The 19,274-nt window shown below is 47.1% G+C and overlaps 2 pseudogenes; both read right to left on the bottom strand.

The window, feature by feature from the left end:
• Window positions 1–5,778: 5,778 nt before the first annotated feature.
• LOC147973738 (uncharacterized) lies at window positions 5,779–6,749 on the bottom strand (annotated as a pseudogene).
• Window positions 6,750–15,039: 8,290 nt separating this feature from the next.
• On the bottom strand, window positions 15,040–19,019 carry LOC147973739 (putative acetyltransferase At3g50280; annotated as a pseudogene).
• Window positions 19,020–19,274: the final 255 nt, after the last annotated feature.

The following is a 19,274-nucleotide window of genomic DNA, read 5'->3' on the forward strand; positions in this document are numbered from 1 at the left end:
CATTCATAACAATGGCCGAAGTGTTTACGGCTTGACCTCGACTGTCGCCGAACACTACCGGGGGCTAGTAACTAGCCTCCCAAACTAAATCCTCAATATTTTTCTTTTACATTAGAGCTGAGGTTTCATGATCATGCTTAGCATGACAACCCAAAGAAAGGAACCGATAGCTGGACTATTTTCTTTGGAAGACATTTCTTATGTTAAACAGTAATATAACATATCTCTCTGCGTACCTTTGTTTATAAAACCGTATGGCCAGATTGCCTTGTTTGTCGTAAATCTTTGCCCTCATAAAGGCTTTATAAAGTAGGACAAACACTCCTCGGCTACTGGCCGAGGAGGTGGAAGCCGATGGTCAGTCAACAAAGTTTTGTACAATGCGGATCCGAGCATTAATGACGTAAAGTACTTGGATACATAGAGTCATTACACATAATTTGTGATTTTACTATGGATATTGATCCTTAATTCGGCCACCCGTGCCCGCATTAAGGCTCAGGGGCTACTGGGCTTCGGGCTTATTATTTACAAATATTAAAGGGGCACATCGACCCCCTGATCTGGTGTTACCACCTGACCAGTGTCTCGGGGGCTATTGCATTGCCTGTCCAATGCAGAAAATTTTAAGTGCAAAACAGTTTCCGAGGAGATTACGATCCTCAGGTTGGTCGGCCGCACCCAACCTGAGTCTCAAGGACTGAGCACGCCGCTTTTTGTATCCCGAAGTATTCTGCCAAGCTAGGACTTGATCCTCAGGCAGATTTTGCAAACCAACCTGATTCTCAGCGGCTACTGGGATCAGTGGTCTTACATCATCCTTCAAGTGCATCTCGGGTTTTAAACCGATACACACGTTGAGGGCTACTAGCTATATATCTCGGCAGAGAATAAATTGCACCAATAAAAAATATTGACAAAACATCGGCCCACAGTCGGGGTGGTGCACCACCTCGGAAGCAGTCTGGCATAAAGCTCGGGCGCTGGTGGCTGGCTCCATAGAGGGCATTTCCGGCATTAAGCTCGGCTAAACTCCTTCAACTTTTTTGAACCAAGGTAATTTATGACACCTCGGATATAGTCCGGCGTTGGAGCTCGGATACAGTCCGGAGTTGGAGCTTGGACATAGTCCAGCGTTGGAGCTCGGATACATTCCGGCGTTGGAGCTCGGAAGCGGTCCGGCATTGGTGCTCGGCTGCAAAAGATACCTCGAATGCAGTCCGGCGTTAGAGCTTGGACGCAAGAGGACACTGCCTCCCGGGAACAACTTCAAACCCGAGGTGTGGCATAAAAATAACAAGGCATTGATAAAGGCCAGAAACTTAAAGGGGCTCCTCGGATACCCGACGTATAAACTCGTTGAATGCATTTCGGCGATCCTCAAGATCGAAGATGAGAAGATTTGTTGAACCAGTTTTCAGGACCGACAACCGAAGATGAAGAACAGTTCGGAAGAATCAAGGAGCGTCCCTAACTTGAAGACCGGTTCTGGGGGCTACTGACGGTGTCCTGGACTAGGGGGTACTCAACACGTCATCTCCCGATCTGTTAGATTGGGCCGAGGACCCCCATGGCCGTATACTCATGGGCCAGTTCGGACAGCTGCCGCATACATGGAAGATTCCACAAGACTTGGTGATCAAGACAAGGAATCCTCCCCACCGGCGTATTCGGCAAGGACTCTTGTTATCCTAGGCCTCTGTTGCATTATATAAACCGAGGCCAGGCTAGTCGATAGATCATATACAACAATCATACCATAGGCTAGCTTCTAGGGTTTAGCCTCTCTGATCTCGTGGTAGATCAACTCTTGTAATACCCATATCATCAAGAATAAATCAAGCAGGACGTAGGGTTTTACCTCCATCAAGAGGGCCCGAACCTGGGTAAAACATCGTGTCCCCTGCCTCCTGTTACCATCCGCCTTAGACGCACAGTTCGGGACCCCCTACCCGAGATCCGCCGGTTTTGACACCGACACCCCCCTATAGTCAACTATATCGATCCTTTCAGCTGGGATATGCCTCCTTCAAGGGTTTGGACCCCACCCACCAATCTTCCCAAAATCGTGTGTTTCTGCCATCTCCTAGTTTTTTCTTAACATGTTGGTAATATAAATCCTTAACATTCATAAGACTCCCCCAGAATTGAGAGTCCCCGGGTTTCTTTTTGAGCCCAGAAATACACCTTCCTTTTACATATTTGTTAAGAAGAATTTTTATCCACATCCCTTCTTCTGTTTCTAGTTTCCATAGCCATTTAGCAAGAAGGGCTTTATTCATTAGGTCCAAATTAATAATCCCTAGTCCTCCTAGACTTTTTTGGAGGCAGCAAGTTTCCCAATTTGCCAAATGGTATTTTTTTTTTCTTGTCCTCATTTTCATGCCACACTAATCTGGCTCTGAAAAAATCAGCTTGCTTTCTAACCCCTACTGGCAAGGGGTAAAATGATATCATGTAAATTGGCATGTTTTCAGGCAGGATTGTAGCAAAGTAACTCTCCCTGCCATATTCAGCATTCCCCCCTTGCCAGCAAGCACATCTCTTTTCTATTTTCTCAGTAACACCTTTCCAGAATTTGTTCCCCAGTTTAATGTCAGAAATAGGTAATCCCAAATATTTGAATGGGACTTCTCCTTTTTTACAAGTGAAAATCTCTTGATATACCTCACTTTTATTGCTAGCCTTGCCAAACAAGAACACCTCACTTTTATGGAAGTTAATAGTCAGCCCAGACATTTGTTCAAAAACGTTAAGAATGAATTTTAAATTCCTAGCACTCTCTTCATCACCCTGCATTAGGGAGATTGTGTCATCTGCATATTGCAGCATGTTCACCCCATTATTTCCAAACTCAGCTAAAACTCCTTTGACATATCCTGCATGTTTGGCTTTATCTAAGATTATGGCTAAAACATCTACAACTATATCAAATAAAAGAGGGGACATGGCATCCCCCTGCCTCATCCCTTTGTAGGTTTTAACATATGGTCCTATTCCATCATTTACTTTAATCCCAACATGACCACCTAGCATAGTGTGCATTAACAAGTCACACCACTTGTTAGGGAATTGTTTCAGTTTCAACATTTTGTATACAAATGTCCATTTTATTTTATCGTAAGCTTTCTCAACATTCACTTTAAACAAAACAACACTTAGTTTTTTATGATGAATGGTGTTCAAAGCTTCATGTAGAACTACAACCCCCTACATTATATACCTACCCTTTATAAAGGCAGTTTGTGCAGGGGAGATTATAGGTTTAATGAGTGCGCTCAATGTGTTCATTAGTACTTTAGTAATGATTTTAAAACTAACATTGAGTAGGCAAATAGGCCTGAATTTTTGTATTTTTTGCATCAGAAACTTTCGGCACCAGAGTGATGATCCCATAGTTAAGTCTAGAAATATCTAATTTTCTAGCATGAAAGTCATTTAGAAGTTTCATTAGGTCCCACTTAACCAATTCCCCAAAATGTTGATAAAATTCTATAGGGAGTCCATCAGGACCAGGACTTTTATTCCTTTCCATCCCAAACACAACTGATTGCAGTTCTTCCATAGTAAAAGGTTTAGTCAAAGAGGCAGCCTGATCTCTGGTGATCCCATGGGCATCTTGGATGTTTAAATTGATAGTAGAAGTGTTCGGCTGACCAAATAGTTTTTTATAAAAACCAGTGATATATTTGATCAAGTTATCCTCTCCTTCAATCACCCCCTCATCCTGATTTAATGATAAGATTTTGTTTTTGCTTCTCCTGCCATTCGCCTTAGCATGATAATATTTTGTGTTACAATCTCCATATTTAATTTCTCTATCCTTGTATCTTTGCGACCACTTCATTTCTTCTTACCTAAGTAATCTATGTAATTGAGCTCTGAGTTCTTTCTGTTCATTTCTGTCATGAGCAGAAAGTCCCATTCTCTCATCATTTTTATCAATGGAATCTAGTTTCACTAGAATCTCTTTTTTCAGCTTCCTATACCAAGCATCAGAATTTAAAATCAACCCTCTCACTTTTTGTCTAAACACTCTCATCCTTATCTATCACTGTTCAATAGTGTTTTCAGGATAGTGAGAAGACCAAAATTATGAACAAAATCTCTAAACCCCTCTCTCATCATCGATGAATTTTCAAATCTAAAAATAGGAGGGATATAGATATTTTCTCCTGTATCAAGTATCAATGGGGTATGATCAGATAACTCCTTCTCCGAAGCATATACTTCAGTCAAAGGGTAATGGTCTTCCCAATCTGGGCACATTAAAATCCTGTCAAGTTTCTCATAAGTAGGCTCCTCATGGTTGTTGGCCCAAGTAAATTTTCTATCATTCAAAGGTAGTTCTCTTAATCTTGCTTGTTAAATAATAGCATTTAACACAAAGCTCAAGTGGTCATATCCACTAGGTTTGTTTTTGTCCTCACTTTTCTAATTATATTGAAATCCCCCCATGAGGCATGGGACAGAAGCATTGTCTTGATATACTCTGGATATTTCTGCCAAATAGGCAGCTTTACTAGCACTCTGGGCATCCCCATATACGATGATAATATTCCATTCAATTTTACCCTTTTTGTCTGAAAGAAGTGTTCTAATAAAGTACACACCCACTTCCACATTGAGGACATCAAAAGTATCATTATTGATGACAACTAATATGACCCCAGGTTTCCTCTAGGTTGGGCCCAATTCCAACAAAAATTTCTTCCCCCACATAGATTATGTAGTTCATTTTTTGTGAAATCATTTTTGATGGTCTCTTGAAGACCTGTGAAATCAACTTTTTTACAAATGGTCTCTCTAATAAAGGTCTTTCTAATATCAGGGCCTATTCCCCTTACATTCCAAATCTTGCCTATCATTTTTTTCTTTTTCCTTCCTCTTTTTCCCACAATGTAAACAACTGGCTTCACACTAGTGATATTAGGAGAGCTAGTACTGCTTCTTTTCCCACTTGCAAAAATATTTTTCAAATAGGAATGGTAATCCATCTCTAATTCAGCATCTGAGTGATCATCTTCAGGGCATAGATCTCTAATAGAGGCATCACCAGTATCAATGAGGGTCATATCATTTTGTACTGGTTCTTTTTCTTTCTACACAAGATGAGCATGATAAAAAACTTTTGTACTTTGTTCCATTTTTTCAATAATATCTAAAATTCTAACTAATTATGTCAATTGAGCATCCTAATTCTATACCAATTTTGTCAGCCATGAAAAAAATAGATGAATTATCATCATAAAAAACAAGAGTCTTACCATAATTATCTTCCTAGCCAGCCCTCTGTTTAGCAAGCTCCTCTATTTTTGCATCATGTTTGTCCACCAATCTACCACATCTTCTCAAATTGTCTTATGTAGTGTTGTCAATGTCTTTCTCCTCTCCTCTTTCTCTAGGTTTCATCCCTAATCTTGTTCCAAAAGAGTCAACGGATTCTTGACTAGCACCATAGTCCACAGGCTCCACATATGTATTGTTTTCCTCAATTTTATTTTCCTCTTCCAGTTTTTTAAGTTCATTGTCAGTGATTTCCTCCATCTCTTTCTCTCTTTCTTCCCACATCTCAATCTTCTCAACACATCTAGCAATCTGCTCTCCTCTTTCTCCAGGTCTAAGATTATTTTTTTTTCTTGGGCTCTAGGGCTATTTGTCTAGCTTTTTCTTCTTCTATCTCCTGCATCTTCATCATGACCATTTCCAAATCCGCTTCCACCTTTTTTCTTGGCATCCATTTCTTTGTCATGTTCTTGTTGAGCAGCAAGGATAGCTTCACTTCTTTTTTTTGATTTCCTCATATTGACTCAAGCTCAAGCTCCACAGGGATATTGTATCTCCATTGTATCCTTCTGCATTAGTGGAGTTCTTTTGTCTTTTTCTCACCTCATCACCCACATAGTCCATACATGTCTCTTCCAAGTGTTGTCTTTTGAGCTCACCGTACCAGCCCATCTCCACAACCTTTTCCAGAGTTGGCATAATTTTGTATATGTTTAGATCTTTGTCAGTAATCTCAGTGTAGCTTGGTAATTTCTCAAAATCCCTAACTCCCACCTTAGCTCTCACTCTTTCATGTGTGATGGTATCCATGTCAATTTCCAACACAGGTCCTAAGGATGTTTCCACCTCTCACATCCCAAAGAAATGCCTAAAGCATTTAGGTACTTTTCCAAATGTGACCCAAGTTGTATGCAATTTTCCTACTGCCTAAGTATCAAAGGCCCAGTTCTTGACAATCACCACACTCTAGTGCCTAGAAGAGTGAAGTCATCATATTTATTTAATTCCATCAATCTGCCTTTATTTGGGAATCTCACCAGGAATGTATTGCTTCCTTGTTTCTTACACCTCCACTGCCAGTTCTAATTGAACATGTAATTGAATCCTTCAAGCGGTTGAGTCTCATCCAACACCCTAGATTTGACCATCACCAAGGCCATGGGGTTGGGATTCTCAATATCCGTGTTATCCTTAGAGCTTTGCACAAGCAACACCCCCAAACCTCTTGCAGCATATCCCACAAATTTGGGAACATGTTTCATTTGCCTTAGCCAAGTGCAATCATCAGTGATGTGATTTCTTTTCCCACAAACTGCACAGTGATCTAGCTTGCAGTCTTTTGTAGCATGTCTAGTATCTTTGCATTTGTTACACATCATTATGTTGTTCCCTCCAATGACCATCACACTCCCCTCTTTCACTTTTCCTACCTTTCCACTCTCTCTTTCTTGTGTTCCCTCCATTATGGCCCCATCTCCCTCTGGTGATGTTATAAGGTTGTTGTTCCAGGCTCTTTTTTGAATTTCTCTCCCCTGTATATAACTGTTATCTCCTGTGGACACATCTCTCATCATATTCTGATGTAGCGCATTGGATCCTCCATGTAAATTCACATTTCCTCCCCCAGCAAGGGGTTTCCTTGGGTCAGTTGGGTTAGAAGAGCAGATAACAGTTGTTGCTGCTAAAAGATCGCACTACCACCTACAGAGCTGATATTATCTTTACCCACCACACTAGTCATACCTATTTTAGAAGCATCATGAGCTTCTTTTTGTTTGTCTGGTAACACCACATCCCCCGGGGTCCCTCTGGCGCTTATGTTCTTATTCCAGATCTTGTCGAGGTTGTGCACTGTTGCTGCCTCAGCCTTACCCCTGATCATTCTTATTCTCTCTCGTGTTGTGATTTCTGAATCCATCACCTCTTCCTCTCTTTTTCTGTACTTCCATCCCTCTCTTCCCCCTGTTGAATCTTCCCCCTCCTCCGAATCGACCTCCAAACCTATCCATCTCTCTCACCTCAGACGACGGTGAGGTAGGAAACCCTAGTTTGTCACCCCGCCCCTCAAGAGACCCTAATGCGGGAGACGGGGAGGATTTATATAATCAAAAGCTCCTGAAAGCATATTTCTTCCACACGTGTCCTCTGTAGTTGGACTGGGCCTTGAGCCCATCCACCCATCCAAGTCAGCAACCCAACTTTCTAAAACCTCATCGCCAGAAATTTGATTTAGCCTCCCGTCTGTAGTGTTTTGTCTATCATCGACAGGACTCACACCATATTCAGAGATGGTGAGAATCTGTTCATCTTGTCCAATCCCTGACCAATAATCAGGTATTTTTGGGATCATTTCCATCCTTTTTTAACTAGTTGACCGTCCAGACAATCAATTTTTGAACACCTTTCTACTGACAGTTTCCCCCTTCGTTACTTTTACTCCCTCGAGGGGTGATTGAAGAACAAGGATGAGCTATTCTCTCAAACATTTTCGGGTGCTTATTATCTCTTTTTTTTAATCTTCTTCTTATCTAAGTTCAACATATTTCTGTCATTATTCCCCCTACCAATCCCAAATTTGAGTCTAGAGTTCTGATAATCAATATTTTTTGTAGGTTTGGAAGTAGTACCCGCTGAGTCTGATGAGTCCCCAGTCTCCTCGTCAGCCTCATCCCCAGCCAGCAACCAAAAGCGGTTGCCGGCAGGGGAGAGGCCTATTCTGCCGCCGTGGATCGAGCGAGACCAAGGAGGCGCGACGACCGACAAAGGAAGCATGGGGAGTGGCGAGGGGCATGGATCTTCTCCATCTTCTTCCCCTTCTCTTTCACCCCTTCCTTCATCAGATCCGACGTTTCCTCCAGATCCACTTTGTCTGACTCCATCTCCTCCTCGTTGTCTTCGACCAGAATCGGAACACAGCGTGTTGATACGTATCCAACGTATATATAATTTATGAAGTATTCATGCTGTTATATTATCATTCTTAGATTTTTTACAATAATTTTATAGCATCTTTATATCATTATGTGGGACTAACCTATTGACATAGTGCCAAGTGACAGTTGTTGTTTTTTACTTCGCAGAAAATCAATACCAAACGGAGTCCAAACGCCGCGAAACTTTTTGGAGATTTTGTTTGGACTAGAAGACAACCAGTGGGCCAAAGAAGTGCTAGAGGGGAGCCCCAAGGGGGGCACAACCCACCAAGGCGTGCATGGGGGCCCAGGCGTGCCTAGGTGGGTTGTGCCCACCACGGTGGACTTCCGCACCGCCTCTTCACCCTATAAATTCGCAAATATTCCAAAAACCCTAGGGGAGTCGATAGGTCAGAAATTCCGCCGCCGCAAGCCTCTGTAGCCATGAAAAACCAATCTAGACCCCGTTCTAGCACCCTGCCGGAGGGGGGAATCATCATCGGTGGCCATCTTCATCATCTCGGTGGCCATCTTCATCATCTCGGCGACCACCATGATGAGGAGGGAGTAGTCCATCCTCGGGGCTGAGTGTTTGTACCAGTAATATGTGTTTAATCTCTATCTCTCTCTCTCTTGTGTTCTTGAGATGTCACGATCTTGATGTATTGCGGACTTTGTTAATATAGTTGGATCATATGGTGTTTCCCCTCTCTATCTTGTTATGAATTGAGTTTTCCCTTTGAGATTTCGTTTTATCAGATTGAATACTTTTATGGATTTGAGAGCACTTGATGTATGTCATGCTATGAATACACATGGTGACAATGGGGTATCATATTGATTCACTTGATATGTGTTTTGGCACTCAACCCGCGGATACCCAAGGTGACATTGGGGTAACCTATGCATAGGGGTTGACGCATGTTCTCGTCTTTGTTTCTCCGGTAGAAATCTTGGGGCACTCTTTAAGGTTCTTTGTGATGGATCGAGTATTATGAATATGAAATTGTTTGATGCGTATCGTATAATTAACTCATGGATACTTGTGGCGACATTGGAGTATCTAGGTGACATTAGAGTTGGTTGATGCGTATCATATGGTGTTATTTTAGTACGAACTCTTGGATAGATCGACTGGAAAGAATGACTTTGTGTTATTTTAGTACGAACTCTTGAATAAATCGAAGGGAAAAAATAACTTTAAGGTGGTTTTGTACCCTACAAACAATTTCTTCTTATGTTCTCCACTAGATAAGAACTTTGGAGTGATTCTTCATCACACATTGAGGGATGGTTATATGATCCAATTAGATTAGCATTTTTGAGAGATTGCACTAGCGACCCTAGGCCTTGTTTTCAAGCATTGCAATGTCGTTTGCGCTCTGTTTTATCAATTGTCACCTCGCTGTTTTTTATTGTTCCTATTACAAAAATCAATATCTACTATCGTTAGTACACTTGTATCACCATCTCTTCGTCGAACTAGTGCACGTATACAATTTACCCTTGTATTTAGTGTGTTGGGGACACAAAAGACTTTTTGTTATTTGGTTGCAGGGTTGTTTGAGAGAGGCCATCTTCATCCTACGCCTCCCATAGATTGATAAACCTTAGGTCATCCACTTGCGGGAAAATTGCTACTATCCTACAAAACTCTACGCTTGGAGGCCCAACACAAGTCTACAAGAATAAAGTTGCCTAGTAGACATCACGTGTCCCCGGGGTGGGTATAGGCATCACCTCTCCCACCACAAACTCCTCCAGTCCCGCCGGGAAGTGGCGGCGGAAACGGAAGGCCCACCACTTCGCCCTCTGAGATGGATCTCCGCCTTCTGTCTCCTCCATAGCCCACTGAAAGTGCAACTATCCCTAGGTGGTTTTGGTAATTCATAACAACATATAGCTCATTGAGCTAATGCTATTCCAAGATGACTATTTCAGGAAAGCTCAATGATTGGCATGGCATGGATGTGAAAGTGGAACCCTCAAAATGCTAAGGACAAAGGATTGGCTCAAGCTCAAAAGCTCAAGACTCTTCATTTTATATTTTAGTGATCCAAGATCACATTGAGTCTTTAGGAAAAGCCAATACTATCAAGGAGGGATGAGGTGTTGCTTAATGAGCCTCTTACTTCATGTGCTTAGTGATATGCTCCAAAACCCTCAACTACTTTCCCATATCCACAAATGACCTAAACCCTAAGCCAAACTCGGTCCTACCGATTCTTTCTATCCGGCGCCACCGAGTTTCACTTGTCATAAGCCACTGCCAAACTCTAGCAATTCGGTTCTACCGATAGGGATCTCGGTCTCACCGAGATGGGATTGCAAACTCTTTGTTTCCCTTTCGTAACTTTTCGGTCTCACCGAAAGAGCGAATCGGTCCCACCGAGATTGCAATGTAAATTCAGTGTTTCCTTTTTGTAACTTTTCGGTCTCACCGAAAGAGCAAATCGGGCCCATCGAGTTTGCCTGACCAACTCTCTGGTTAGCTAATTACCAAAATCGGTCTCACCGAGTTTGTGTAATCGGTCTCACCGAGATTACGTTATGCCCAAACCCTAACCATATCGGTCCTACCGAGTTGCATGTCAGTCCCACCGAAAATCTCTAACGGTCACTAGGTTTACCTTTTCGGTCCGACCGAGTTTGTTGATTCGGTCCCACCGAGATTGGAAAACTGTGTGTAACGGTTGGATTTCGTGTGGAGGCTATATATACCCCTCCACCTCCTCTTCATTCGTGGAGAGAGCCATCAGAACACACACACAATTCCAACTCATATGTTCTGAGAGAGAACCACCTACTCATGTGTTGAGACCAAGATATTCCATTCCTACCATATGAATCTTGATCTCTAGCCTTCCCCAAGTTGCTTTTCACTCAAATCTTCTTTCCACAAAATCCAAATCCTATGAGAGAGAGTTGAGTGTTGGGGAGACTATCATTTGAAGCACAAGAGCAAGGAGTTCATTACCTACACACCATTTGTTACTTCTTGGAGAGTGGTGTCTCCTAGATTGGCTAGGTGTCACTTGGGAGCCTCCGACAAGATTGTGGAGTTGAACCAAGGAGTTTGTAAGGGCAAGGAGATCGCCTACTTCGTGAAGATCTACCGCTAGTGAGGCAAGTCCTTCGTGGGCGATGGCCATGGTGGGATAGACAAGGTTGCTTCTTCGTGGACCCTTTGTGGGTGGTTGCTTCTTCGTGGATCCTTCGTGGGTGGAGCCCTCTATGGACTCGCGCAACCGTTACCCTTTGTGGGTGGAGCCCTCCGTGGACTCGCGCAACCGTTACCCTTCGTGGGTTGAAGTCTCCATCAACGTGGATGTAGGATAGCACCACCTATCCGAACCACGGGAAAAACATCCGTGTCTCCAATTGCGTTTGAATTCTCCAAACCCTTCCCTTTACATTCTTGCAAGTTGCATGCTTTACTTTCCGCTACCAATATACTCTTTGCATGCTTGCTTGAATTGTGTGATGATTGCTTGACTTGTCCTACAATAGCTAAAATCTGCCAAGAACTAAAATTGGGAAAAGGTTAAGTTTTTATTTGGTCAAGTAGTCTAATCACCCCCCCCCCCTCTAGACATACTTTCGATCCTACACCCACACCAGAGCAGCTAGGGAACTCACCGGCGCACCCGACAGGGTGGTCATCCCATTTGGAGTGAGCCTCTCATCCTCCTCCACCGTCAGATTTTGGAAGATAGCTTTCACCGCGCGGCGCATCTCCTTCCTGGTTGAGAACCAGGAGACGATCTCGCGCGCCCTCTCCATCTTCGCATCATCTCCACTCACGAGCACCACCATGGCTCGTTCCATCCTCATCCTCCAGTCGGCCATCTCCGCCGGAGCCACTCCCTTCTCTCACGGGACTGGGTCGCTGAGCGGTGTGGTGGTTGGGGCAAATTGATTTGGAGCACGTCTTCTCCCCACCGAGGGGGGGGGGATTTATTATCCCCTCCCCCTCGCATTCATGGCGGACGTTCGCCTCGGAATCCCGATCGTACTCCACGGCTTTGCGAGACACCTGTACCCAACGTGCACGACGTGGCATGGGAACCAAACTACCGATCGCCATGAAATCAGCTCGCCGGCGTGCAACCCTCGGTTGTCCACCACCCTTCCCTCGCCATCAATCAGCAAAAGCCTGCGGATCGTACCTTGTACTAGAAGCGAACCCCTTTGATAGCAGAGAAGCCCCGCCGCTAGGAGGCCGGGGATGTAGAGGGTCGGCCATCGCACATCTCCTAGTCTCCCGCCGTCCAGGTCTCCGCGGTCAGGGGGCATCCCATTGGCGATGGGATCATCGCCCGAGTCACCTCTCTAGTTGCATCTTGAAGCGTCCATTAGGCCTCCATATCCGACCCCCCCCCCCCCCCCCGCCCCTCCCCAAATCCATCGACTGCATGCTCTCAATCCGTATCTTTTGTTACTATGTGTGTCATGCTACATCTACGTAATAAGTTATTAACGTAAACTTACGTTCTATCCTCCCTCGACCAATCACCCTCCCACTGATTTCAATGGGTGGGGTCGGGCGAGTTTTTCTTCATTAAATTGCGCCAAGCCAGCCTGCACGTAAAATTACGTTAGATGTTTACGTAGGTGTAGGGAAACCCGTATGAGCCCCAACCGAAGGGATTTATTAATAATCAAACAGGGACCCCGGTCCTCCGCTCTGCAGTTAGGTTTTCGATTTGTAGGTCATGGTGCGTCGTTCGGGTGGTGGGAGCGGCGCCCGGACGAATAAATCTTCCTCAACTCCACTCCCACACTGGCGGTTCCCTTTATGGCGGCGTCTCGGAATTGATGGCATCGTGTCTCTGCCGATCCCTCAGACCAGCAGCGTTAGGGTTCATGGATGGTGTTCGCGAGGCGGCGGCGGCGACTCCGTCAGGTGTGTCTCTCCTTCTGCTCTGTCCCTGTTGTTGTGGCATTGTCTCCGACGTCATGATGGAGCAAGGAGGTTTTGTCGTTCAGGAGTACGCGCAGGCGGTTGTCTACGCAAGTGACAACTGGAAGATGGAGTATCTTGTGTTGGGTCTGTGGGCGAAGGCTAACAGTTCTGGTTTCCTCCTCCAACGTCAACGTCATGCGGGGGTGTCAGTTCTGAAGTTTGAAGGCATGTCCGGGGATATGTTGCCCCGGTCTGATTCTTTCAGCGGCTATAGTTTTGCTTCTGGTAAACTATTTTGGAGGTCCGTAAAGCTGCTGATCAGCGATGGAGCCGCGTCGAGCTTGGATGAAGAGGTGATCTGTCTTTTTACCCTTTGGTGGCCGCTTCGGCGGTGTCAAAGTAAAGGGACAGGCGCTGGTATTTTGCACAGGATTTTCCTATTTTTTCAGTCACGTATGGTCAGTGCTTACGTGCTTTGTAACTTGGTCTTTATTCTATATAAATGAGACACATATTATCATGAAAAAAACAAATCAAATACGGGTGATGCGGTCAGCATCAATTACATGACACACATAGTTCAATTTTTTTTTGACATGACACACGTGCAAATCGGTCGGCCTGCTGCTGTGACATCAATTACATGACCAGTACAAGATACAAGAATTAAAGCTACACAGTCACATCGGTCGGTCGGTCGGCCGGCCTGCCTGGGAGACGGAGATCACGGCACGGTGGCGCTCATGAATTCATGGTCGGCGACGAGCAGGGGCGGAGCCAGCTATATGGCGAGGTTTGGCAGGTGCCATACCTAAAATTTGGCAAAAATACTACGTATATATACTATACTTGTCTGAAGATTTGAGCTGAGTTCAGTTTCGTTAGTTGGGAGGAGGAGAATACTCTCAGATGCGCGTCGAATTGCCCATGGCCCAATTATCCTCCCAGCAGCCCACCTAGCTGCATGTTAGCCCAGCTCCAATCCTTTTCCAAAAAAAAAAGCCCAGCTCCAGCCTCTAGTAGTCCAGTTACGCTACAAATCGAGCCCGCTGATGGAAATCACGCAGAGACACAACCGCAATTACGGAATCTAGCTCTCGGTTACGGGGATTCCGGCGGCGACCATGCTCGGCGAACGCGGTGGCGGCGGGTGGCACTGCAGGGAATTAGGTCGCGAGTGACACAGCCGCGGCGCAGACCCAAAAGCGACGAGCTTAATGCCTCTATGTGCCAACAACGGCGAGGCCGGAGCAATGACGTCAAGTCAGGATCCTGGCCGTATTGGTTCTAAAATTTCGTACTTCTTGTGTTCATTTTTTCAGTCCATACACTAGTAAACATCAATTCTTTTTTATAAATTCGATTAGTTGTTTTTTTAGGGGAATTCGATTAGTTGTTTTATGATCTATCATCAGTGAATTTGTTTTTCTGATCTATGAAGTAAGTTGTGTTAAAAAAGGAATCTACTATGTAGTCCCTCCGTCCCATAATGTAAGACGTTTTTTCACACTGGGACGGAGGGAGTAGTAACTAGAGAGACTAATAAGCAATTTTAGAAAAAAAAATGGAAGAAAGCTTCAAAGAGCACTAATTCAACACCGACAAACATTTATGTTTTGCAGTGAACGATTTGTGAACCTTTATGTTTTCGATTTTCATTCTAGACTTTGAATACCCATTAAATGTGGCACTCCGCACAGCTACTCTCCAAACTCGTGAGCCTGCGTAGCTTTGTGTGATTCTTTCCTGGTTCCGACCTGCCGTCCCTAGCCGGCTAAGTGCCAGAAGATCGAGTAAGGCATCGATCAGAGAGCAACCGTGTGAGGTTGGAAGTGCCGGGCCGGGCATGGCAGTGGCCACGGATTGGCGAGGCAGAGCACGAGCAGCACATAGTTATATTGTACATTGGTCTTTACCTCATGAAATCCGCCACACCTATAAATAATTCCTGCCTTCGCCACTGGCGACAAGCCTGGCCAGCGCGTCCGGGGCGAGGCACACCTCCAGCGCAATGCTCCCCGCGCCGCACCCGCCCTTGTACGCCGTCGCCTTGTGGCTCACCTTGTTCCCCGCGCCGCTCCGCACGGCCACCGGCGCTCCCCATCCAAAGTCGTTGCCGTACACGTTGAACCGCGGACAGTTCCCCGTGACCAGCAGCGCGCGAGCGCCTGCGCCCCGCGCGAGCGCCGGCGGCATCCCGAAGCTGGCTCCCGGGCCCAGGTCACGAGCTCCTCCCTCTCGCGCGCCCCGTCGAACGACGCCACGGCCCGGTTCAGCAGCCACGCTGCCCGGCCCAGCCCTTTCTCCAGGACCTCGCCGGCGGTGGAATCGGCCGCGGCGAGCGACACCGCGTTGCCAGAGTAGGCCGCCGTCACGCCGTCCACGCGGCCCCGGCATCCGACCTGGATGACGTACCGCGTCTCCTCCTCAGGCGCCAGCCTCCAGGCGCGGCACACCGCACGCCACAGGTGCGCGAGCATGGCCTGCAGCGAGGAGATGGTGGCGCCGGAGCCAGACATCTCGGCGTTCACCTTTGACACGAGCTCCTTGACGCTCTCCCCGGAGAAACGCAGGAAGCATTCCTGCACCGGTGGGCGCTGAGCGTAAGCACGTCGACGCAGCCCCACGATGTCGTCCAGCTTGCCCAAGGGTACAGGGATGGGGACGGCGCAGCCGTCCGGGAACCACCTGTCGAACACCGGCAGCGGCGAGGAGATCTCGCAGTCGTAGCCGCCGTCGACACTACGCCGGCTGATCTCCGACCAAGTGTTGAACAAGTGCCAGAAGGTGGTCCCGTCGGCCACCCCGTGGTTGAGCGACTTGTCAACAAAGACGCCGTCATCGAGCTCGGTGACCTGCGCGGCCAGGATCGGGCGAGAGCCCGCGGCAGCGTCCGCGCCAATCACCCCGTTGAGCGGGAAGAAGCGTTAGAGTTGTGTCGAATATTGTGTACAAGGTAGGTTACAGTTGGACTCGTAGTTGTATTGTGTTTAGATAGTATATGGAGTCGTGTCCTAGTAGGACACTCGTATCCTAGGCCTCTCATATATAGTGGGGCTAGACACACGATGTAACCTATGCCAACATAATAGCACCGGAACGCAGGGGAAGCCGGCGGCATGTGCCGGTGTTTAGGGCGACCGGGTGCGGTATTGTGACGATGTCACGGGGAGGAGCGCCCGTAGTCAGGCCCCGGGGATGTAGCCATATCGGTGAACCTCGTTAACAAATCTAGGTGTCGTGCTCCTATGATTGCTTGGTCCTCGGATGATCGACGGTATGCTTCGGATTTATTCTAACAAGTGGTATCATGAGCTAGGTTGTTCGGAGGCTACGGGATGTTGATCGAGAGAAAGGCTTGATGTTTAGATCGGTATCGTGTATATGGAAATTTCCGCAAATACGTGTTGGCACGGTTGAGATCGATCGGAAGAAATTAAGCGAACAGCAATGTCAGCGAGTTATGGTGGTAATCGGACAATAGCGCCGGCGTGGTATAGCGTAAGCAGCAGGCTTATCAATTGACGCAGCGCCTGGAAGCGACCTGGTTAGGTGCGCGTTGGCGCAGCGATCGTGAAGCGCAGTCTAGCAGCAGCGCAGTGCTTGCTTGGTGGGCAGGCCAGGCGGGGCCGTGCATGTCCGAAGAAGGCCCGTGCCAGCTGTTTGGAAGTTACTACGTGCGAGATTTGTTTTGGACCAAAAAAAAAGGAAGGAGACCGAGTCTCTATGTGTGACACAGGGAGACAAGAGGCAGATCGATTCAGCGGAAGAAAAATCCATTGATACATCCATCGGGGATTAGCATCAGGTTTTGGCAAAGCAAGTTGCACTAGCATCGGGAGTTGAGCCAAGGGAGCAGATCACCTGAAGGCAAAAAAATTGGTGGATTGCTACTAGTACATGGAGGCGAGACCACGCTGGGTTTTGGTCGTGTACTTTGGCGTCCCGGGGATAGCTCGGATAGTTTTTCACACGGTTAGTCATACGAAGAACCATGGCGCCAACGGGTAACAGGTTTGAGGTGGAGAAGTTTACAGAACTGAAAACCTTGGGTTATGACAGACACGGATGAAAGATTTGTTGGCACAACAGAGATTATCATGTGATGGATGAGAATTCTTGAAAGACGATTTGAGAACCTCGAGCGTGTCTTGTAGCCGGACAAGTTCGGCTGGGTCAGACTAGATAGTCTGACGGATCGACGTGAGTCGGTTGGAACAGAAGACGATGCTGGGATCGGCGACAGCGACATATGAGCGTGATGCTAATGGTGACCGACTTCTGGGGCGTGGAAACACGTGGCACATGCCCCGAGGGCTTGTGTGGCTTCAACAAGACTATGGGGCAGGGTTGATTCAAGGTGATGTACACACGGAGCTTGAAGTCGACGAGGCGCGAGGGTGGACTGATCATCTATCATGGAGTCATGTTGAAGGTGGAGCTGGATTGAGGGGCTACAGTGTAAGGATCCGGAGAATCGAAGCCTATTAAGAAAGGGGAAAAAGCGAGTGACATGCAGTTCAGGCTGGAGCCCAGTGGTCCGATGGAAGCGTGAAACTCGTCATCGGTCGGTGATGATCAGTGGTACTCTGCAGTGGGGGTTGAGTGGTATGGGTTCGCGACCCTTGAGACTCGACCGGGACACCGGAGGCTCGACGCGGTAATAGTGACGAGGCGTGCGGTGTGCACGGTGCATGGAGACGGACTAGGGATCTGGTGGTCATACATGTGGTGAGACAACTGTGAATTTGACTCAGGATGATTACAAGCAATGGTGAAATTCTTTCAAGTTTCAGGCAGGCGGTCAAGAAAGGAGCGGTGATTTTGAGTTCAGGTAACTCTTATGTGTGACACCCAATATGCGAGTTGTTCACTTTGACGCGGGTCAGTGATCAGTGTGTGATGGCTTTGGACGGATACTCTGGAAGTTGGGAGTGCAAACTAGAGTAAAGTGGAACTTAACTTTGCTCGAGTATTGACTGTGGTCAAGAAAAGAAGAGACTACAAGTTGCAGGTGGAGTCACATGGAGTCTTTGGAGTAGCAGCGATACTCATGGGATAAACTCAAGTCCAATGTACATGGAAGTTTGACGTATTGACGAATTCAGGGTGGTGGAGAATATTCGCCAAGGTGGAGTTTGTTAGAGTTGTGTCGAATGTTGTGTACAAGGTAGGTTACAGTTGGACTTGTAGTAGTATTGTGTTTAGATAGGATATGGAGTCGTGTCCTAGTAGGACACTCGTATTCTAGGCCTCTCATATATAGCGGGGCTAGACACACGATGTAACCTATGCCAACATAATAGCACCGGAACGCAAGGGAAGCCGGCGGCATGTGCCGGTGTTCAGTGCGACCGGGTGCGGTATTGTGACGGTGTCACGAGGAGGAGCGTCCGTAGTCAGGCCCCGGGGATGTAGCCATATCGGTGAACCTCGTTAACAAATCTTGGTGTCGTGCTCATGTGATTGCTTGGTCCTCGGATGATCGATGGTATGCCTCGGATTTATTCTAACAAGAAGGGCCAGACCACCCGCGGGATGCATAGCGGGGCGGTGACGTCCGCGACGGTGACACCCGGCGCCACGGCATGGGCGAACTCGGCGCCTTCGTCGCTACAGCGGAGCGAGATGGTTTGGCCGGCGCTGTCCCCGTGGTCGTTGACAGCGAGGCGGCCGGCGAGGGGGAAGAACCGGCCTAGGGCGCGCGCCAAGGACGAGGCGAGGCGGTCCACGACTCCTTGGGCGGCAACGGCGGGGGGCTTGGGCAGGAGGACACCCTTCTGGTTGTAGTCCACGATCAGCATCCGGAGATCCCAGGGCGTCAGGTGGATGGTCTCCGGCTGGCGCTCCGGCGGCCGGAAGGTGCTTGATTTCGGGCGGACCATGCGCCTGGACATGGTCCAGACATCGCCCATGCTAGCTTAAGCTTGGTTGCCCATGCCCTAGTCGAAATCTCGCTCGGTGCTCGAAGTTCAGAGGAGGAGGAGGTTGGTTGTACCGTGGCCTTTCAGGTTTGCAATTGAGCGGCCTTTTGTTTTGTTCCTTTGCCAGGGGGGCCCAAAGCTTTTGGTGCACCTACGGGTGTAGAGGGGGCCAAATTTCGTGTTTTGACCATTTTCTGGTACTCCCTTCGTTTCTTTTTACTTTGCATATAAGATTTGGTTAAAGTC

The sequence above is a fragment of the Triticum urartu genome, chromosome 5A (assembly GCF_056163025.1).
Source record: "Triticum urartu cultivar PI428250 chromosome 5A, HENAU_Tu73, whole genome shotgun sequence".
Classification (NCBI taxonomy): Eukaryota; Viridiplantae; Streptophyta; class Magnoliopsida; order Poales; family Poaceae; genus Triticum; species Triticum urartu.